At 47.6% G+C, this 21,708-nt stretch overlaps 1 pseudogene; it reads right to left on the reverse strand.

The window, feature by feature from the left end:
- LOC134958089 (X-ray repair cross-complementing protein 5-like) overlaps window positions 1–21,708 on the reverse strand; it is a 230,080-nt pseudogene that overhangs the window by 44,928 nt on the left and 163,444 nt on the right.

A 21,708-nucleotide genomic window follows, 5' to 3' on the forward strand; every position in this document is an offset into this window, starting at 1 on the left:
TATGCCGCCGAGCTGCCCGACGGCAGATACGGCCGACCCGGCGTCGGAGGTGATGGGGGTAGGGAGGGGGGGGGGAGTGAAGTTTCTTCACTCCCCCCGTCATCCGGCCCCATAGCAATGCAAGCTAATATGGAAAAGATTGTCCATATTGGCTTGCATGCATAAGCGATCCGGCACCAACGATGAATGAGCACGGGGCCGCACATCGTTCATCGTTGGTGCCTACACACTGAACAATATGAACGAGTTCTCAATCATTATCGTTCAGTGAAATCGCCTAATGTGTAGGGCCTATAAGAGTTGGTGTATCAAGCAGTGATAACAGTCACATCAACCCCCAGTCACTGACAATTAGCCATTCAGATTACTTCTGACTGTGCTCACCTGGGGGTTTAACCTGTACGTTTTCCTCATCCAGTTTTTCCTCCTGTGGTACCAATGCAACAAAACGTGGTGGTGTATTTCTCCGGGGCGTAAACCTGCAAATGGCCATAACCTGTCGTTCTAGGCATTTGATAAGCAAGGCCTGAAATAAAGTGCTGCTACCTGAAAGGGGAAGAAAAAAATAAGAATTTACTCACCGGTAATTCTATTTCTCGTAGTCCGTAGTGACAGTCTGGATTTTGATTATAGGTAAATTGACCGCTTCCAGTTCTTCTATATTGTTATGGCAGCAGGTGTGAAGGACTTTACAAACCTAAAACGGAGGTGCAAGGGTGCAACGAACATGGGGGGGTAATTCCAAGTTGATCGCAGCAGGAAATTTTTTAGCAGTTGGGAAAAACCATGTGCACTAGAGGGGAGGCAGATATAACATGTGCAGAGAGAGATAGATTTGGGTGTGGTGAGTTCAATCTGCAATCTAAATTGCAGTGTAAAAATAAAGCAGCCAGTATTTACCCTGCACAGAAACAAAATAACCCACCCAAATCTAACTCTCTCTGCAAATGTTATATCTGCCCCCCCCCCTGCAGTGCACATGGTTTTGCCCAACTGCTAAAAAAATATCCTTCTGCGATCAACTTGGAATTACCCCCATTGCTTGGAATAAAGAGACGTGTTTGGATCCATCTACGAGTATTCTCTACCACTCTGCACATTGGTTCATGATACATAAAAACAATCAAAGTGCAATAACATCAAACAGAAGGGAAAGATGACTCTGCCTAAATGAGCTTATTATATATATATATATATTTTTTTTTTTTTTTTTTTTCCCTGTGAATAAAAATTATACATAAGGTACCATAGGGAAATAATTGCAGCTTTTGCTGGACAGTGTGTGGCTACTGTAAGGCAAACGCACTGTCTGCCATCAATATTAAATCTGTATGTCTGTGTAGTTAACGATTGTGTGACTAAAGAAGAGACATGATCAGATGAACTAGCAATTGTACAAATCTTAACACAGTATTATGGTACAGATGTATTAAGCCTAGAGAAGTGAAAGGTGATAATGCATCAGCCAATCATTATGGGCTTAAAAAATAACAGTTAAGAGCTGATTAGCTGGTGCGTTATCAGCTTCCATGTATCACTTCTCCAAGCTTAATACATCTGCCCCTATGTACCTTGCAATCATGACTGTCTTTCAACATTTTCCTTAAATGAAAATACTTCCTCTCCTGGTTCTGGAGAAACTGCCTTTGTACTACAAGGGCCCTGTTGCGCTTGTCAAGCCATTTGACCTTGAGGGTACGCACGCATTGAGATATTGTACAAATTGGACTAAACAACCTTTTTGGACTCTCCAAATGTTATGATTCCAGTACTCCTGACCGGAGGAGATCTTATGACAATGGCCAGAGTACTGGAAGGGAATGCTGGTTACGGGAGCAGGAAAGACTAGTTGCCCCTGGCGCCCTAACTCTATTGTCTCACCCGTGCTATCGGAAATCCCTTGCGAGACTATGGTTTCTTGAGCCCCTGGCAGCCACGTTTGAAAGGCGGATTATGTCTGCCCAACTCCGGTGCCCCCCGGTCTTAGTGAGAGACAAAGGGAAATCCGAGGCAGGATGATGACAAGAGGACCTCTGACTAACAACAGGCCAAGGGCAACAAGCTAACTAACCAAACCTGAAGTATGTGCGGAAAAACCGCCAGGTAAAAGGACAACCAAAATCCACTAGTCCATAACTCCTACCCAGCACCGCTGGATACCAGAGTGGATCTGTGGGAGCGGAATCCTCCGCAAAATGCTCCGAAACACAAATAATAAGTAATAAATAATAAAGCGGCCAAGCCGCAACACACGGCAACGCCGCGACTCACGAACACCACTGGATGTTTAAACGGTGCTCAGTCAGGACTCCAGGAACAAGATGACGACTTCCGAGTGCAGGACAACTGAGGACTGGAACGACCGGATACAGCAAGACTGGAAACACTCTCAGCAAACAGAGACAGCATGCAGGAAGCTATTACCGGCGTCTGTGTGAGGCACTGCAAGAGCATATAAACTGAAGCCCTCCAATCAACTGCTGACAGGGCTAATTGCGTGGATGCCGTGCAGCTGCCTTGCTGCACGGCCAGGAAACAGGTGCCCTACTTAATTTAAATGGACCCAGCAACGGGGAACGCGGTCCGCCAGTGGCGTCCCCGTTGCTAGGGTCCGTGCGGCTCCGTGCGCCCGGCGTCTAGCGTTGCCAGGGAGCCGGCGGCTGTACGCGTACGGCGTCCCTGGTTGCTAGGCGCCGGGCCGCACCGACGAGCGGACCCCGGCGCCTAACAGTACCCCCCCCTTGAGGAGGGGTCAAGGAACCCCTAAAGCCAGTTTTCTGAGGAAATTCCCGAAAAAATGCCCTCTTGAGCCTCGGGGCATGGAGATCCTTATCCAGGACCCAAGACCTTTCCTCTGGACCATAGCCTCTCCAGTGCACCAGAAAATAAAGCCGACCCCGGGACAATTTGGAATCGAGAACCTTCTCTACCAAGAACTCCTGTTGTCCCTGTACATCTACTGGAGATTTCCCCTGAGAGATCTTCCGAGGAAATCTACTGGAAGAAACGTATGGTTTCAACAGGGAACAATGGAACGTATTTCCGATCCGGAGAGCTCTTGGTAAACGTAACCGGAAAGCAACTGGGTTGATTTTTTTAATAATATGAAATGGTCCAATAAATTTGGGGCCCAATCTAGCTGAGGATTGTCGAAGTCTAATGTTACGAGTCGACAACCATACCCTATCTCGCACCTTAAAAGTGCAAGGACGTCGGAGCCTGTCAGAAATTTTTTTTTCTCGAAAGGCCGCTTTTCTGAGAGCAAGGTGCACTTTTTTCCAAATGACTCTGAGATGAGAGGTTAAGGTTAGCGAGGAAACTGAAGAATGTTGAAAAAAAGAATTAGCTCTGGGGTGAAAACCAAAAACTGAAAAGAATGGAGACACATTAGTGGAGGAATGACAAGAATTATTGTAAGCAAACTCCGCCAAAGGAAGAAACTCGGACCAATCATTCTGGAGTTTGGCTGAGTACAAACGCAAATACTGTTTCAATGATTGGTTAACTCGCTCGGTTTGCCCGTTGGACTGGGGATGGTAGCCGGATGTTAAAGACAATTTCATCTTTAATGAAGCACAAAAAGACCTCCAGAATTGTGCAATGAATTGTGGACCCCGATCAGAAACAATATCAGTGGGCAACCCATGAAGTCTGAAAACATGGCGGAGAAACAAAACAGCCAATCCCTGGGCAGATGGCAGTCGGGGAAGAGCAATGAAATGAGCCATCTTGCTAAAATGGTCCACTACCACCCATATGACTCGGAATCCGGCTGACAGAGGGAGGTCTACCACAAAATCCATGGAAATATGAGACCATGGCCTGAGAGGAACATTTAAGGGCATAAGTTGCCCGATAGGCAAGGAACGGGGAACCTTATGCTGTGCACAGACCTGACAAGAAAAAACAAACTCCTTAATGTCTTTAGAAAGACCAGGCCACCATACTGAGCGGGAGACTAATTCCAAAGTCTTAGAGATCCCCGGATGCCCGGCAACTTTGCTATCATGAAACTCAGTCAAAACAGTAGCTCTCAAAAACTCAGGGACGTAAAGACGACCAGCAGGAGTATTTCCAGGAGCTTGATGTTGAAGCTGCTTTAACTGGGTAAATAAATCTTGTGTGAGGCCTGCCCGAATGACTGAAGATGGAAGTATGGGAGTAACAGGACTGTTATTATGAACTGGAAGAAAACTGCGTGACAGGGCATCCGCCTTGGTATTCTTGGAACCTGGCCAGAAAGTGATAATAAACTTGAAACGAGTAAAAAATAAAGCCCAACGAGCCTGCCGGGCATTCAGCCGCTTAGCTGATTCGATGTACTGAAGATTTTTGTGGTCAGTCAATACTGAAATGGTATGTGTTGCTCCCTCAAGCCAATGCCTCCACTCCTCGAAAGCCCATTTAATAGCCAGTAACTCCCGGTTACCAACATCGTAGTTGGATTCAGCGGATGAGAATTTCCTGGACATAAAGGCACAAGGATGTAGTTCCAGAGACTCCGGATCCTTTTGAGATAGGATAGCCCCCACTCCAACCTCCGAGGCATCAACCTCAACAACGAAGGGCAATTCTGGGTTGGGATGTCTGAGGACTGGAGCTGAGACAAAACCTTGTTTCAAGGCCTGAAAGGATAACTCAGCTTCACGTGACCAGTTGGTAGGATCCGCTCCCTTCTTAGTCAGTGCCACAAGGGGAGCAACCAGGTCGGAAAAAGAATTAATAAATCTTCTATAATAATTCGCAAACCCTAAAAAGCGCTGAATTGCTTTTAAATTGGTGGGTTGCGCCCAACTAAGGATGGCTTGGAGCTTCTTAGGTTCCATGCAGAATCCCCGAGGGGAAATAATGTACCCTAAAAAGGATACCTCCGTGACATGAAACTCACACTTCTCCAGCTTGGCATATAGATGATTTTCATGTAATTTTTGAAGAACCTGATGCACCTGGGTAACATGTTGTTCAATTGAGTCAGAATAAATCAGGATGTCGTCTAAGTAAACGACCACGAATCTTCCTAGGAAGTCACGGAGCACATCGTTAATGAGATCCTGGAAAACTGCTGGAGCGTTAGACAAGCCGAACGGCATCACCAGATACTCGTAGTGACCCGACTGAGTACTGAATGCCGTCTTCCACTCATCTCCAGACTTGATTCGGATGAGGTTATACGCTCCCCTTAGGTCAATTTTAGAAAAAATCACAGCCGAACGCAGCTGATCAAAGAGGACAGAAATCAGCAGCAGAGGATAAGTATTTTTAACTGAGATCTTATTCAGGGCTCTAAAGTCAATGCAAGGTCTGAGTGATCCATCTTTTTTTTCCACAAAGAAGAAGCCTGCACTTAAAGGGGATTTAGATGGCCTAATAAATCCTTTCCCTAGGCTCTCCTTAACATACTCATTCATGGCCGCAGTTTCTGGCCCAGATAAAGCATATAACCTTCCCTTTGGCAATGTGGCACCAGGAATTAGCTCAATAGCACAATCATAAGGCCGATGGGGAGGCAGAATGTCCGCATTGCCCTTGGAAAACACATCAACAAAGTCCTGGTATTCCACGGGAATGAGTTCAGGAATGGCAGTTGCTATTCTGACGGGAAACGTAATACATTCCTTATTACAGATGGTACCCCATTGTGAAATCTCCCCCGACCGCCAATCAATGGTGGGATTATGAAAGGCCAGCCAAGGGTGACCCAGAACCACTGGAACTGCTGGGCAATGGGTAAGGAAGAACTCGATCTTTTCAGAATGAAGAGCTCCTACCGTAAGTAGTACAGGGGGTGTACAGAGGGAAATAACCCCATTGGACAAAGGACTCCCATCTAAACCATGCATGGTGACACACCTACCCAAGGCTAACTGAGGAATGCCTAAGGCCTTGGCCCAAGTTAAGTCCATAAAGTTCCCTGCAGCTCCACTGTCAACAAAAGCCGACACCGAAGAACTGAGGCTGCCAAAGGAAACTTTAGCTGGGACTAAAAGGGAGTTATTCGAGGAGATAAGCTGCAGACCGAAGTGAACCCCCTCACAATTCACTTGGTCGAGGCGTTTCCCGACTTGTTCGGACAATTACGGGCAAAATGTCCCTTACCCCCACAGTACAAACAAAGACCAGAGTTTTGCCTTCTGGCTCTTTCTTCTGGAGACAGCCGGGAGAGACCCATCTGCATGGGCTCCTCTACGTCCTCAGGAATGGAATATACACATGGAGTAGACCTGACAGGTGCTCCTTTTTCAGCCCTCCGCTCTCTGAGACGACGATCAATCTTAATAGAAAGCTACAAAGAAATATAAGTAGGCGCTGGTGTACTGGCTATGAGACACTGATGATATTAATACTGACTGCAGCTTCACTTATTTGAGGTGCTGAGCCTCAAAAAACAAAAATTAATAAAAACCACAGAGAGAAGCGCTGTCACTAAAGTATTAATATATTTTATTAAAAATGACCTTATTCATATATAAAAATTATGAGAAAACCTAAACATCCTGTGACTTTAAAAAATCTTTTAGCAGCAACACATCAAAACATGTAACAATTTGTATTCCTCACTAAGGTCTCCTTTGGAACAATGTATCAATCTACCCTTTATATAATGTATAGTAACTCTTGTGATTAACAGGAATTCCTTGAAACCATATATTGGTAGAAACAGCCCCAGGATTGAGGCTGAGAAACGCGTCAAGCAATCCGTCTGATTACATTGCCCGACATTCTGCTTGGCATCCAGCTAACCATCACGAACAGAGACTGATTTCTGCAGCACGTCCCCGACAGCATCCGCCGCTCAGCGCCTCACCCAGCATCTGTTCGGCATTTGGCTCACCGCACCAAACGGAGATTCAGCTTATGGCAGCTAGCAGTATGCTCCAGGTGAAGCTTGATGGAAAGTGGTGAGAGAGCATTATAGTCTTTGAATTTTTATGCCGATCTGAATGAGACTGTGAGCGTTTTATCTATTATTTCTCACAAGCCCTGCACATTCTATTGCAGTGTCCCAGAGCGGGCAGCCGGCGCCCTACGGACATAACACAATTGTTGCCCATTGCATAAGTTGGGTTAGGTATAATAACAGACTCCAAAATAGCGTCACATGCTTAATCTGTTATTGTGCAATTATAAGCTTCATAAGAAAAGCTGATCAATTCTGGACGGCATTATTGAGAAATAAGAGCTAAATAGGGATTTCACAAATAATGGAGCGGATGACATCAATGTGAATAATCCCTATATACATCACGGATGAACTTTTAAACCCTCTACCAATATATGGTTTCAAGTGTTTCAATCAGCCCACGCGTGGAGCTTACTCTAAGGAATTCCTGTTAATCACAAGAGTTACTATACATTATATAAAGGGTAGATTGATACATTGTTCCAAAGGAGACCTTAGTGAGGAATACAAATTGTTACATGTTTTGATGTGTTGCTGCTAAAAGATTTTTTAAAGTCACAGGATGTTTAGGTTTTCTCATAATTTTTATATATGAATAAGGTCATTTTTAATAAAATATATTAATACTTTAGTGACAGCGCTTCTCTCTGTGGTTTTTATTAATAGAAAGCTCCATGAGTTTATCGAGAGTCTCAGGAGCGGGATACTGAAGGAGACTGTCTTTTATAGACTCTGATAAGCCGAGGCGAAACTGACTGCGCAGGGCTGGGTCATTCCAGCCACAGTCGATTGACCAACGGCGAAACACCGTACAATAAACCTCTGCAGGATTTCTACCCTGTCTGAGAGCGCGCAACTGACTCTCAGCGGATGCCTCTCTATCAGGGTCATCATACAAAAGCCCTAAAGACCCCAAAAAAGCATCTACTGACAACAACACCGGATCCTCTGCTTTTAAACCAAATGCCCAGGTCTGAGGATCCCCCTGGAGCAAAGAAATAATAATCCCGACCCGCTGAGATTCAGTACCTGAGGAGATCGGTCTTAAACGAAAATAAAGTTTACAGAATTCTTTAAAATTAAAAAACTCTTTCCTATCACCAGAAAAACGGTCAGGCAAGTGCATTTTTGGTTCAGGGACTACCCTCGGGGAAGTTCGTAAAAGATCTTCCTGCGACTTCACCCGAAGGGAAAGATCCTGAACCATCTGAGTAAGTTCTTGAATCTGGCTGACTAGGAGCTGACCAGGATTTGGCCCTAAACCTGTGGGATTCATGAGGCCGATAACTCTTACAAAACTGAATAAGGAAAAAATTAAACCCTGTTTTAATTTTAAGTTTTGGTATTGGCCGGTAATAATGTTATGATTCCAGTACTCCTGACCGGAGGAGATCTTATGACAATGGCCAGAGTACTGGAAGGGAATGCTGGTTACGGGAGCAGGAAAGACTAGTTGCCCCTGGCGCCCTAACTCTATTGTCTCACCCGTGCTATCGGAAATCCCTTGCGAGACTATGGTTTCTTGAGCCCCTGGCAGCCACGTTTGAAAGGCGGATTATGTCTGCCCAACTCCGGTGCCCCCCGGTCTTAGTGAGAGACAAAGGGAAATCCGAGGCAGGATGATGACAAGAGGACCTCTGACTAACAACAGGCCAAGGGCAACAAGCTAACTAACCAAACCTGAAGTATGTGCGGAAAAACCGCCAGGTAAAAGGACAACCAAAATCCACTAGTCCATAACTCCTACCCAGCACCGCTGGATACCAGAGTGGATCTGTGGGAGCGGAATCCTCCGCAAAATGCTCCGAAACACAAATAATAAGTAATAAATAATAAAGCGGCCAAGCCGCAACACACGGCAACGCCGCGACTCACGAACACCACTGGATGTTTAAACGGTGCTCAGTCAGGACTCCAGGAACAAGATGACGACTTCCGAGTGCAGGACAACTGAGGACTGGAACGACCGGATACAGCAAGACTGGAAACACTCTCAGCAAACAGAGACAGCATGCAGGAAGCTATTACCGGCGTCTGTGTGAGGCACTGCAAGAGCATATAAACTAAAGCCCTCCAATCAACTGCTGACAGGGCTAATTGCGTGGATGCCGTGCAGCTGCCTTGCTGCACGGCCAGGAAACAGGTGCCCTACTTAATTTAAATGGACCCAGCAACGGGGAACGCGGTCCGCCAGTGGCGTCCCCGTTGCTAGGGTCCGTGCGGCTCCGTGCGCCCGGCGTCTAGCGTTGCCAGGGAGCCGGCGGCTGTATGCGTACGGCGTCCCTGGTTGCTAGGCGCCGGGCCGCACCGACGAGCGGACCCCGGCGCCTAACACCAAAGAGGTTCAACTGACTTGAAAAGGTCCTCTATTAGCACTGTAACCACCTCCTCCAGACAAACACGAGCATAAAGTGCTTGGCACATGGAGTAGCACTGTTCTAGGTTATGATGGTAAATGGTCAAAAATAAAAAAATAAAAACCTATTCTAGGGAAAAAGAAAAAGGAGTTTATGGTAGACTTACCATAGTTAAATCTCTTTCTGCGAGGTACACTGGGTTCCACAGGGAATACATAGGGGTGTAGAGTTGGATCTTGATCCAGAGGCACCAACAGGTTAAAGCTTTGACTGTCCCCAAGATGCACTGCACCGCCTCCTCTATAACCCCGCCTCCGCACACTGGACCTCAGTTTCGTTAAACAGTCCAATGCAGTAGCAGGTAAAAGAGACAGCAGATGTTAGTTACATATAACCACATTCTCATGACAGGAAAAGGGACCAGCGGCTAGTGCCATACAAACCCAAAGAAGCTAAGTGCGTCAGGGTGGGCGCCCTGTGGAACCCAGTGTACCTCGCAGAAAGAGATTTAACTATGGTAAGTCTACCATACATCTCCTTTTCTGCAGTGGGGTACACTGTGTTCCACAGGGAATACATCGGGGATGTCCTAAAGCAGTTCCTCATGGGAGGGGACGCACTGTAGTGTTTACAAGAACCCAGCGTCCAAAGGAAGCATCCTGGGAGGCGGAAGTATCAAAGGCATAGAACCTAATGAACGTGTTCACTAAAAACCACGTAGCCGCCTTGCACAATTGATCAGCAGACACGCCTTGGCGGGCCGCCCAAGAAGGTCCAACAGACCGAGTAAAATGGGCTTTTATAGCAGCCGGAGCTGGTAGTCCAGCCTGCGCATAGTGAAAACCAAAAAGTACAAAAAAAGAGTAACTGACCTCCTGATAGGTGCAGTCCTCTCCACGTAAATATGAAGAGCCCGTACCACATCCAAAGACCGCTCTTTGGAAGACAAACCAGAAGAGATAAAAGCCAGACCCACAATCCTTTGGTTAAGATGGAAAGATGACACCACTTTAGGTAGATAACCGAGGCGAGATCTAAGAACTGCCCGGTCACGGTGAAAAAATCAGAAAGGGCGGAAGACAGGACAAAGCGCCTAAGTCTGACACCCTCCTAGCAGATGCAATAGCCAGCAGAAACACGAACTTAAGCGTAAGGCATTTAAGGTCCACAGACTCAAGAGGTTCAAAATGGAGACTCTTGCAGAGCATTCAAGACAACAGACAGATCCCATGGAGCAACAGGAGGGACATAGGGAGGCTGAATACGTAAAATACCCTGAGTGAAAGTATGAACGTCAGGAATAGACGCAATTTTCCTCTGAAACCACAATGACAAGGCAGATATATGAACCTTGATGGAGGCCAGACGAAGGCCTAAGTCCAGGCCTTGTTGCAGAAAAGCCAAAAGTCTGGCAGTGCTGAACTTGTATGCATCGTAATTCATAGCAGCACATCAGGTGAAGTAAGAACTCCAGACCCTATAATAAATCCGTACCAAAGCCGGTTTGCGGGCCTTCAGCATAGTTTGGATAACCGCCTCAGAGAATCCTTTGGCCCTCAGGAGTGAAGCTTCAAGAGCCATGCCGTCAAAGATAGCCTGGCCAGGTCCGGGTAGACACAAGGGTCCTAAACGAGGAGGTCTGGGCGTTGAAAAAGTAGAAGAAGACGCTCTATCGAGACACCCTGCAGGTCCGAGGACCAATGCGGTCTAGGCCACGCTGGAGCGACTAGAAGTAGTATTCCTCCTCCTTGCTTGAACTTCCGTAGTACCCTGGGCAGGAGTGACACTGGAGGGAACACGTATGGCAGCCGAAAGTTCCATGGAATTGTCACTGCGTCCACGAATGCTGCTTGAGGATCCCTTGTTCTTGATCCAAAGACCGTAACTTTGTGATTGTGTTGAGACACCATCAGGTTTACATCTGGTAGACCCCACTTGTCCACTATGAGTTGAAAGACTTCCCGATGAAGACACCACTCTCCGGCGTACAAGTCCTGACGACTGAGGAAATCCGCTTCCCAGCTGAGGACTCTCGGAATGAACACTGCCGATATCGCTGGCAGATGGCGTTCCACCCAACAAAGGATTTTTGGCCCTCATTCCGAGTTGATCGCACCAAGCAACTTTTTGCTGCTGGTGCAATCAACTAATCTCCGCCTATGGGGGAGTGTTTTTTTTAGCATAGCAGGGCTGCGACCGCTTGTGCAGCCCCGCTATGCTAAAAAAGTTTAACTAAAAAAAAGACTAGCCCTGCAGTTACTCACCCAGTGCTATGGATCCAGCGATGAAGGTCCCGGTCCTGATGTCAGACATCCGCCCTCCGTCCGCCTGGACACGCCTGCGTTTTTCTTACCACTCCCCGAAAACGGCTGGAAACGGTGAGTATCCGCCCCGGAACGCCTCTTACCTGTCCATCTTCTTGCGATTGCCGCTGCGATCACATCCGTCGCTGGTGGCGTCGTTGCCCAGCGACGATACGCAATGCATCCGCATTTCTGACCCGTGCGCACCGCAGCGAAGAACCGCTGCGTGCGCATGGGTCGGAATGATCCACTTTGACACTTCCATCATTGCCATGCGGCTTCGAGTGCCACCTTGATGATTTATGTTAGCCACCATGGTGGTGTTGTCTGATTGTACTTGAACAGGCCTGTTCTGTTCCAGAGGCAGGGCAAGAGTCAAGGCATTGAACACTGCCTGCAATTCCAGAATGTTTATTGGGAGGAGAGATTCCTCCTTGGTCCACTGACCCTGGAGAGAGTGTTGCTCCAGCACCGTGCCCCAACCCTGTAAATTGTCAGTAGGACCCAGTTGGGTATCCAGAAGGGACGGCCCCTGCTCAACTGTTGGTCCTGTAGCCACCAGCTCAGTGACAGACGAACCTCCGGAGTCAAGGAGATCATTTGAGACTTGATCCGATGAGGCAGGCCGTCCCACTTGTTAAGGATTAACCTCTGCAGAGGGTGGGAATGAAATTGAGCAAATTCTACCATGTCGAAAGCCGACACCACGAGGCCTAGTACTTGCATTGCCGAGTGTATCGACAATCTTCGCGAGAAAGGAAGTATCTGATCTTGTCGTGAAGTTTCAGCACCTTCTCTGGAGACAGAAACAGTCTTTGGGTGTGTTCAGCAGTGCCCCCAGGTGCACCATGCTCCGAGCAGGGACCAGCGAGGACTTCTTCCAGTTGATGAGCCACCCGTGGGCTTGTAGGAATTGGACCGTCATTTCCAGATGACTGTGGAGAACATCTTGGGAGTTTGCGAGAATCAGCAAGTCGTTCAGATACGGCAGGATCCTGATTCCCTGACGACGGAGAAGGACCTTGGTGAAAATCCGAGGGGCCGTGGCCAGTCCAAATGGCAGAGCCTGGAATTGATAATGTAGGTTGCCAATAGCAAACCGCAGATATGGCTGATGCGAAATGGCAATAGGTATGTGCAGGTAAGCATCCTGTATGTCCAGGGATACCATGGCCATGGCCAGTACAATAGAGCGCAGGGTTTCCATACGGAATTTGGACACTCTCACAAATTTGTTCAATGATTTGAGGTGGAGTATAGGCCGGAAGGACCCATTTGGTTTCAGGACTAGAAACAGGGTCGAATAGTATCCCCTGCCTCTCTGGGACAGGGGTACCGGCACTACTACTCCTGTGTCCAGGAGAGATCGCACAACCCGGTGTAGGGCTTGCGCTTTAAACGGATCCAAAGGAATAACCGTCGTGCAGAACTGGCGAGGGGGACGTCTCTTGAAAGAGACAGTGTACCCGTGAAAGACAACTTCTCTCAGGCGTCTGACGTGGTCTTTAACCAGACCTGGGCGAATTGCAGAAGTCGGCCTCCCACCCTGAGATCCCCCAGGAGGAGGCCCGCCCCTTCAAGCAGCAGGCTTGTCTTGTTTGGAAGCAGGCTGACGGGCACCCCAGGATTGTTTAGGTTTGGGCTTAGTTGCTTTGGAAGCATGAGCATGTCTCGGGTACGCCTGACTATTCGCTTTTCCTGGAGGTCGAAAGGAACAAAAAGTGGTACTCAGCCTTCAGCGCAGAAGGATTAGTACTTGGGAAAAACGCAGTCTTGGCAGTCGCCAAGTCAATGTGCAGTGGTATTTTAGTATCCTGCACCAGACCTGAAATATAATTGATACTTTCAATTCGTAAAAAAACAGCCACTGAAAATTAATCCTCTATAATAGGTTTATAGTTTATGGTGCTGGAATTGCTCCCAACAATCAAAACCTTAACATGTTAATATCTACTTATTGGCAGTTGCCAAAAAAAAAGAAAGCTTGCTTTTTTGCCGCACTCTTTTATATTTGTATATGTGATGATTAAATTGATATGATTGTTAATTTTAAAACGTAACGTTTAATGTTTTTACTTAAGATAATAGGGGTAAGTAGTTGTGATTTGTGTGAGTTTGTAAATAATTCAAATGTAAGTCACCCCCTCCTTATTCTAAATATTTATTAAAGGACAATATTTATCTCCGTGGTGATTTTTTTGTATGAATGAAATTTTTACTTAAATCCAATTTAAATCAATGCCTAAGTCATACAGCTTAGAGCCTTAAATCAAAGTATCATAAATAGTTATTTTAAGGCCTAGTTATTCGCCTATTATTTTAGCAGTGATATGTTGTTATGGCCGCTACAGCATACAAAACATTTCCATATAAGATTATAGGTTAGGAATCGGTTTTCAACCTTATTGACAATTATTTCATAAAACCTTCACCAGTTAACACCTGTACATATATCCTGAATGTAAGAAGAATATTACATAGCTGTCATAGACACACTCCTATATATAATTTCACAATATAGAATCATCAGACAGTAATCAATAACCCACCTCACTACATATATATATATATATATATATATATATACACATGAGACCCAGACGCACCTAGCCCCCCAGGGTACAGAATACAGTGATAGCAATAGGTGGGATACACTAGTGAAATCCACACAGCAGCTACAGGCACACTCAATCACAGTTACAATGCAGAAATTAATTCAGACAAAAACAGATATAACAATGCACAGTTAGATACTGGATGTATATCTTAGAACACTTGTACTAAATGTTTAGGCAGAAGGGCACTTGTTCTTAACTAACACTGTCTAAAATGACAAGTAGAATACTTAAGGCCCTCATTCCGAGTTGTTCGCTCGTTGCCGAGTTTCGCTATATTGCGATTAGTCGCTTACTGTGCATGCGCAAGGTTCGCAGAGCGCATGCGCTTAGTTATTTTACTCAAAAGTTAGGTATTTTACTCACGGCATAACGAGGATTTTTCATCGTTCTGGTGATCGGAGTGTGATTGACAAGAAGTGGGTGTTTCTGGGCGGAAACTGGCCGTTTTATGGGAGTGTGCGAAAAAACGCTGGCGTTTCTGGGAAAAACGCGGGAGTGTCTGAAGAAACGGGTGAGTGTCTGGGCGAACGCTGGGTGTGTTTGTGACGTCAAACCAGGAACGAAACTGACTGAACTGATCGCAATGGCTGAATAAGTCTGGAGCTACTCAGAAACTGCTAAGAATTTTCTATGCGCAAATCTGCTAATCTTTCGTTCGCAATTCTGCTATGCTAAAATACACTCCCAGAGGGCGGCGGCTTAGCGTGTGCAATGCTGCTAAAAGCAGCTAGCGAGCGAACAACTCGGAATGAGGGCCTAAGTGTCTGTAAATGCACAGCACTGAGTAAACAGGCGGATTTACAGAGGAGACACAGCCCTGCAGTCCCGGAGATCAGCCGCAGCTACTTTGGAAAGATGGCGCCCAAATCTCAGCCAAGGAGTGAGGGAGGGTGAGAAGCAGCTCCAGGGCGGGAACACCAGCAGTAGATGGTGCCCGGAACTGGGGGAGGGGCTACAGGTAAGCTCCTTATCCCCCATGCTGGTCCTCACCACCGGGTACTCTGGAGCCTATGTAAAATGGATTTTTTTTTTAATCCGACCTGTGCTCCCTGCTCCGGTGGATATAGTGGGGTCCCTGTGCAGTACAGTGTCCACGCCAGCGACACGGTCCGTCGACTGGGACCACGACCGGAACGCGATTTACCAGCGGGTCCCGCCTTGGGGACCCTCTTACCTCCTCCCTGATGTGCAGCCACGCGATCCTGGAGAGCGTCAGCGGTGGTGTGCCTGTGAACCGGTGCGCCTCCGCTGCAAGTACCCGGGAACCGATCGCGGGAGTATGTAGCGCTGCAGGGGAGGTGACGAAGCTGCAGCACAGCACGTCATAATGACATAGAAAGTACTGCGGTCCTTTAAGTCTTCTAAAAAGCTCTTTTCTCATACGTCCTAGAGGATGCTGGGGACGCTTCAAGAACCATGGGGTATAGACGGGATCCGCAGGAGACATGGGCACACTATAATACTTTGAATGGGTGTGAACTGGCTCCTCCCCCTATGCCCCTCCTCCTCCAGTTAGATTCTGTGCCCAGTGAGACTGGATGCACACTGAGGAGCTCTCCTGAGTTTCTCAGAAAAAGACTATTTAGTTTTGTTATTTTCAGGGAGACCTGCTGGCTACAGGCTCCCTGCATCGTGGGAGTGAGAGGAGAGAAGCTGACCTACTTCTTAAGAGTTCAAAGGCTCTGCTTCTTAGGCTACTGGACATCATTAGCTCCAGAGGGTTCGATCACTACGGTACGCCTAGCTGCTTGTTCCCAGAGCCGCGTCGTCGCCCCCTCACAAAAGCCGGAAGATAGAAGCCGGGTGAGTATGAGAAGGCAGAAGAGTTCAGTGACGGCAAAAGAGTTACCGCGCAGCTGCCGCACTGCGCGCCATGCTCCCATGCTTATCACGGCACTGCAGGGCGCAGGGGGGCGCCCTGGGCAGCATGAGACCTCAGATCAGACTGGCACGTATAGTAACAGTGCTCCGGGCACTAGTTCAGGGACCCCCGCCAGTATAATCAGTATTTTGAGCGGGACTGAAGCGCGCCATGTAGGGGGCGTGGCTTAGCAGCACAGCTCTGACCAGCGCCATCTTCTCTCTCCTCAGAAGCTGCAGACACGCTGACCCTGTCCTCCGCACTGCTGTACAAGTAACAGGGTGAAAAACAGGGGGGGGGGGGGGGCACAGGCAATTTGGTGCTGATTGATTATATTAAAAGTGCTAACAGGGCTGGGCAGTCACCTTACTGGCCTCAGTACCGGGATAGGCGCTGGGTGTGAGATGGCAGATCTCTCTCTGTGTCCCTCTTGCAGGCTTTATTGTGGGTCTGTATCCTATAGCCCCAGTGTGCTTGTGGCTGTCGGTACGTTTGTGTCAACATGTCTGAGGCGGAATTCTCTTCCCAGGAGGAGGCTGGAGTGGGGATAGAAAATACTGTGAGAGTGGCTGTGTCGGCACCGCTGACGGATGATTGGGTGAATATGTTGAGTGTTTTAAATGAAAATGTGACAAAATTGACTAAGAGATTTGATAAATCTGAGTTTAAGAACCAAACATTGAGAAAATCCATGGAAGATCCTTTGTCACAGACCCAGACCCCTTCGGGGTCGCAGAAACGTGCATTTGCCCAGATAGTAGATACAGATACCGACACGGACTCTGATTCCAGTGTCGACTATAGTGATGCCAGATTACATCCAAAACTGGCCAAGAGTATTCGGTACATGATTGTGGCGATAAAGGACGTACTACATATTACTAAGGACCCTGCTGTCCCTGATACAAGGGTCTGTATGTTTAAAGGAAAGAAACCTGAGGTAACGTTTCCTCCCTCTCATGAACTGAACGCACTTTTTGAAAAGGCTTGGGAAAATCCTGACAAAAAGATACATGTTCCCAAAAGAATTCCAGTGGCATATCCATTCCCCTCTGGGGACCGGGAAAAAAGGGAGTCAATCCCCACGGTAGACAAAGCTTTATCGCGTCTATCCAAAAAGGTGGCGCTTCCGTCCCCTGACACGGCAGCCCTAAAGGATCCTGCGGATCGTAAGCAGGAAAATACACTAAAATCCATTTATGTCACTACAGGGTCGCTACTCAGGCCTGCCGTTGCTGCGGCATGGGTGAGTAGCGCTATTGAAAAGTGGGCAGATAACTTGTCATCTGAGGTAGATTCCCTAGACAGGGATAGTGTACTTTTGACTCTGGGTCACATCAGGGACGCTGCAGCATATTCAAAAGAAGCTGTAAGGGATATTGGCCTTTTGGGTTCAAGAGCCAATGCCATGGCGGTCTCTGCAAGGAGAGCGTTGTGGTTACATCAGTGGAATGCTGATGCTGACTCTAAGAAGGCGATGGAGGCTCTACCATTTAACGGTAGGGTTTTGTTTGGCGACGGCCTCACTGACCTGGTGTCTACGGCTACCGCGGGTAAGTCTTCCTTTTTACCTTATGTCCCTGCGCAGCAGAAGAAATCGCCTCACTATCAGATGCAGTCCTTTCGGCCCAATAGATTTAAAAAAGGACGTGGGTCCTCCTTCCTTGCTGCAAGGAGGAGAGGTCGGGGAAAAAGGTCACAGGCTGTGGCAAGTTCCCAGGAACAGAAGTCCTCCCCGGCTTCTACCAAATCCAACGCATGACGCTCCTCTGCGGGAGTCCGCACCAGTGGGGGCACTATTTAAGCTCTTCAACCACGTCTGGGTACACTCGGACCTGGATCCCTGGATAGTAGACATTGTAACCCAGGGGTACAAGTTAGAGTTTCACGACGTGCCCCCTCACCGATTTTTCAAATCGGCCTTGCCAGCTTCTCTTCCAGAAAGAGAGATAGTAAGCGCTGCGATATTACAGTTGTGTCAAAATAAAGTGATTGTCACGGTACCCCTGTCTCAACGGGGGAAGGTTTTTATTCGAGCCTGTTCGTGGTCCCGAAGCCGGATGGCTCAGTCAGACCGATTCTAAACCTAAAATCCCTCAATTTCTTTTTGAAAAGATTCAAGTTCAAGATGGAGTCTCTACGAGCAGTGATCTCCAGTCTGGAGGAGGGGGATTTTATGGTGTCGGTCGACATAAAAGATGCATACTTACATGTCCCCATATATCCTCCACATCAGGCTTACCTGAGATTTTAGGTGCAGGGTTGTCATTACCAATTTCAGACGTTGCCGTTTGGTCTATCCACGGCTCCGAGGATTTTCACAAAATAATGGCGGAAATGATGGTTCTCCTGCGCAAGCAGGGAATCACAATTATCCCGTACTTGGACGATCTCCTCATAAAGGCGAGGTCCAAGGAGCAATTGTTGAAGAATGTTGCCGTTTCACTGACGATTTTGCAACAACATGGTTGGCTCCTAAATTTGCCAAAATCACAGTTGGATCCAACGACACGGCTGTCGTTCCTGGGTATGATTCTGGATACAGAGTTGCAAAGAGTTTTTCTTCCAGTGGAAAAAGCTCTGGAAATACAGAACATGGTGAAACAGATTCTGAAACCGGCAAAGGTGTCAGTTCTTCGCTGCACTCGGTTGCTGGGGAAGATGGTGTCAGCCTACGAGGCCATTCCGTATGGCAGGTTCCATGCCAGGGTGTTTCAGTGGAACCTGCTGGACCAGTGGTCCGGGTCTCACCTGGACATGCACCGGAAAATAATTCTATCTCCCAGAACAAGAATTTGACTTCTGTGGTGGTTGCAGTTCTCACCTTCTGGAAGGACGCAGGTTCGGGATTCAGGACTGGATCCTGGTGACCACAGATGCAAGCCTCCAAGGCTGGGGAGCAGTCACACAGGGAAGAAATTTTCAGGGAAAGTGGTCAAGCCAGGAAGCTTGTCTACACATAAACATTCTGGAATTAAGAGCCATATACAACGGCATACTATTCCGCTCTATCCATATGGAAAACCAGATAGGGGCTTTTATGTGATAAAGCCGCTAATACCGACACTCGCCTAGCCGAAGCCAAGACTAATAACATGACCACCTTCCAAGTGAGATTTTTCAACTCCGCCGTTTTAAGTGGTTCAAACCAGTGTGACTTAATGAAACTTAACACCACGTTAAGGTCCCAAGGCGTCACTGAAGGTACAAAAGGAGGCTGAATATGCAGTACTCCCTTCACAAAAGTTTGTACTTAAGGGAGAGAGGCCAATTCCTTTTGAAAGAAAATGGATAAGGCCGAAATCTGAACCTTAATAGATCCTAATTTTAGGCCGAAATTCACTCCAGTTTGCAGGAAGTGAAGGAAACGGCCCAGATGGAATTCTTCCGTAGGAGCATTCCTGGCCTCACACCAAGAAACATATTTTCGCCATATACGGTGATAATGTTTAGATGTCATGTCCTTCCTAGCCTTTATTAGCATAGGAATGACCTCATCCGGAATACCCTTACCCGCTAGGATCTGGCGTTCAACCGCCATGCCGTCCAACGCAGCCGCAGTAAGTCTTGGAATAGACATGGTCCCTGTTGCAACCGGTCCTGTCTTAGAGGAAGAAGCCACTGATCTTCTGTGAGCATTTCCTGCAGATCCAGATACCAGGTCCTTTGTGGCCAATCTGGAACAATGAGGATTGTTGTCATTCCTCTCCCTCCTACCATTCTCAACACCTTGGGTAAGAGAGGAAGAGGGGGAAATACATAGACCGACTGGAACACCCACGGTGTCACTAGGGCATCTACAGCTACTGCCTGAGGGTCTCTTGACCTGGTGCAATACCTCTGTAGCTTCTTGTTGAGGCGGGATGCCATCATGTCTATCTGTGGCAGTTCCCACTGACTTGCAATCTGTGCGAAGGCTTCCTAAAGAAGTCCTCTCTTGGATGCAGGTCGTGTCTGCTGAGGAAGTCTGCTTCTCAGTTGTCCACTCCCGGAATGAACTGTTGAAAATGCGCTTACATGATTTTCCGCCCAGCGGAGAATCCTGGTGGCTTCTGCCATTTCCACTCTGCTCTTTGTGCCGCCTTGGCAGTTTACATGAGCCACTGCGGTGATGTTGTCTGACTGGATCAGAACCGGTAGGTCGCGAAGCAATGTTTCCGCTTGCCGAAGGGCGTTGTATATGGCCCTCAGCTCCAGGATGTTGATTTGAATATAAGATTTTTGACTTGACCCAAAGACCTTTGAAGTTTCTTCCCTGTGTGACTGCTCCCCCACCTCGGAGGCTCGTGTCCGTGGCTACCAGAATCCAGTCCTGGATGGTGAACCTGCGACCCTGCAGAAGGTGAGCACTCTGCAGCCACCATGGGAGAGACACCCTGGCCCTAGGGGACAGGGTGATTAACTGATGCATCTGTAGATGTGATCCGGACCACTTGTTCCGTAGATCCCATTGGAAAGTCCTCGCATGGAACCTGCCGAAGGGAATGGCCCCGTAAGATGCCACCATCTTTCCCAGGACCCGAGTGCAGTGATGCACTGACACCTGTTTTGGCTTTAATAGGTTTTTTGTTTTTTTTACCAGAGTCATTAGTTCCTGGGCCTTCTCTATCGGAAGATAAACCCATTTCTGGTCCATATTCAGAATCATACCCAAGAAGGGCAGACGAGTCATAGGAACCAACTGTGACTTCGGGATATTGAGAATCCAGCCGAGTTGCTGTGACACCTTCAACGAAAGTGACACGCTGTTCAACAACTGCTCTTTTGATCTCGCCCTTATTAGGAGATCGTCCAAGTATGGAATAATTGTGACTCCTTGCTTGCGTAGGAGCACCATCATTTCCGCCAATTACCCTGAAATTGGTAATGACAATACTGTACCGTAATTCTCAGGTACGCCTGATGGGGTGGATAAATGGGAACATGAAGGTATGCAGCCTTTATGTCTAGATACACCATAAAATCCCCCCCTTCCAGGCTGGCGATGATCGCTCTGAGCGATTCCACCTTGAATTTGAACCTTTTCAAGTATAGGTTCAGAGATTTTAATCTTAAAATAGATCTGACCGAACCGTCCGGTTTCGGGACTACAGCTACGGTTGAGTAATATCCCCTTCCTTGTTGAAGGAGGGGAACCTTGAGCACCACCTGTTGGAGATACAATGTGTGAATTGTATTTAATATTATCTCCCTTTCTGGAGGAGAAGCCGGTAGGGCCGATAAGGAAAACTGGCGAGGAGGCACCTCTTCGAATTCCAGCTTGTAACCCTGAGAAACAATTTCTATTGCCCAGGGATCCACCTGTGAGTGAACTCAGATGTGGCTGAAGAGTCGAAGACGTGCTCCCACTGGGGCGGACTCCCTTAGCGGAGCCCCAGCGTCATGCGGTGGATTTAGTAGAGGCCGGGGAGGACTTCTGTTCCTGGGAACTAGCTGTACCCTGCGCCCTTACCTCTGGTAAGAAAGGACGCTCCTCGTACTTTCTTGTTTTTCTGCGACCGAAAGGACTGCATTTGATAATGTCGTGCTTTCTTAGGCTGTGAGGGAATATAAGACAAAAGATCAGATTTACCAGCTATAGCTGTGGAGACCAGGTCCGAGAGCCCTTCTCCACACAATTCCTAACCCTTGTAAGGTAAAACCTCCATATGCCTCTTTTAGTCGGCAT

This window comes from Pseudophryne corroboree, chromosome 9 (genome assembly GCF_028390025.1).
Source record: "Pseudophryne corroboree isolate aPseCor3 chromosome 9, aPseCor3.hap2, whole genome shotgun sequence".
Lineage (NCBI taxonomy): Eukaryota > Metazoa > Chordata > Amphibia > Anura > Myobatrachidae > Pseudophryne > Pseudophryne corroboree.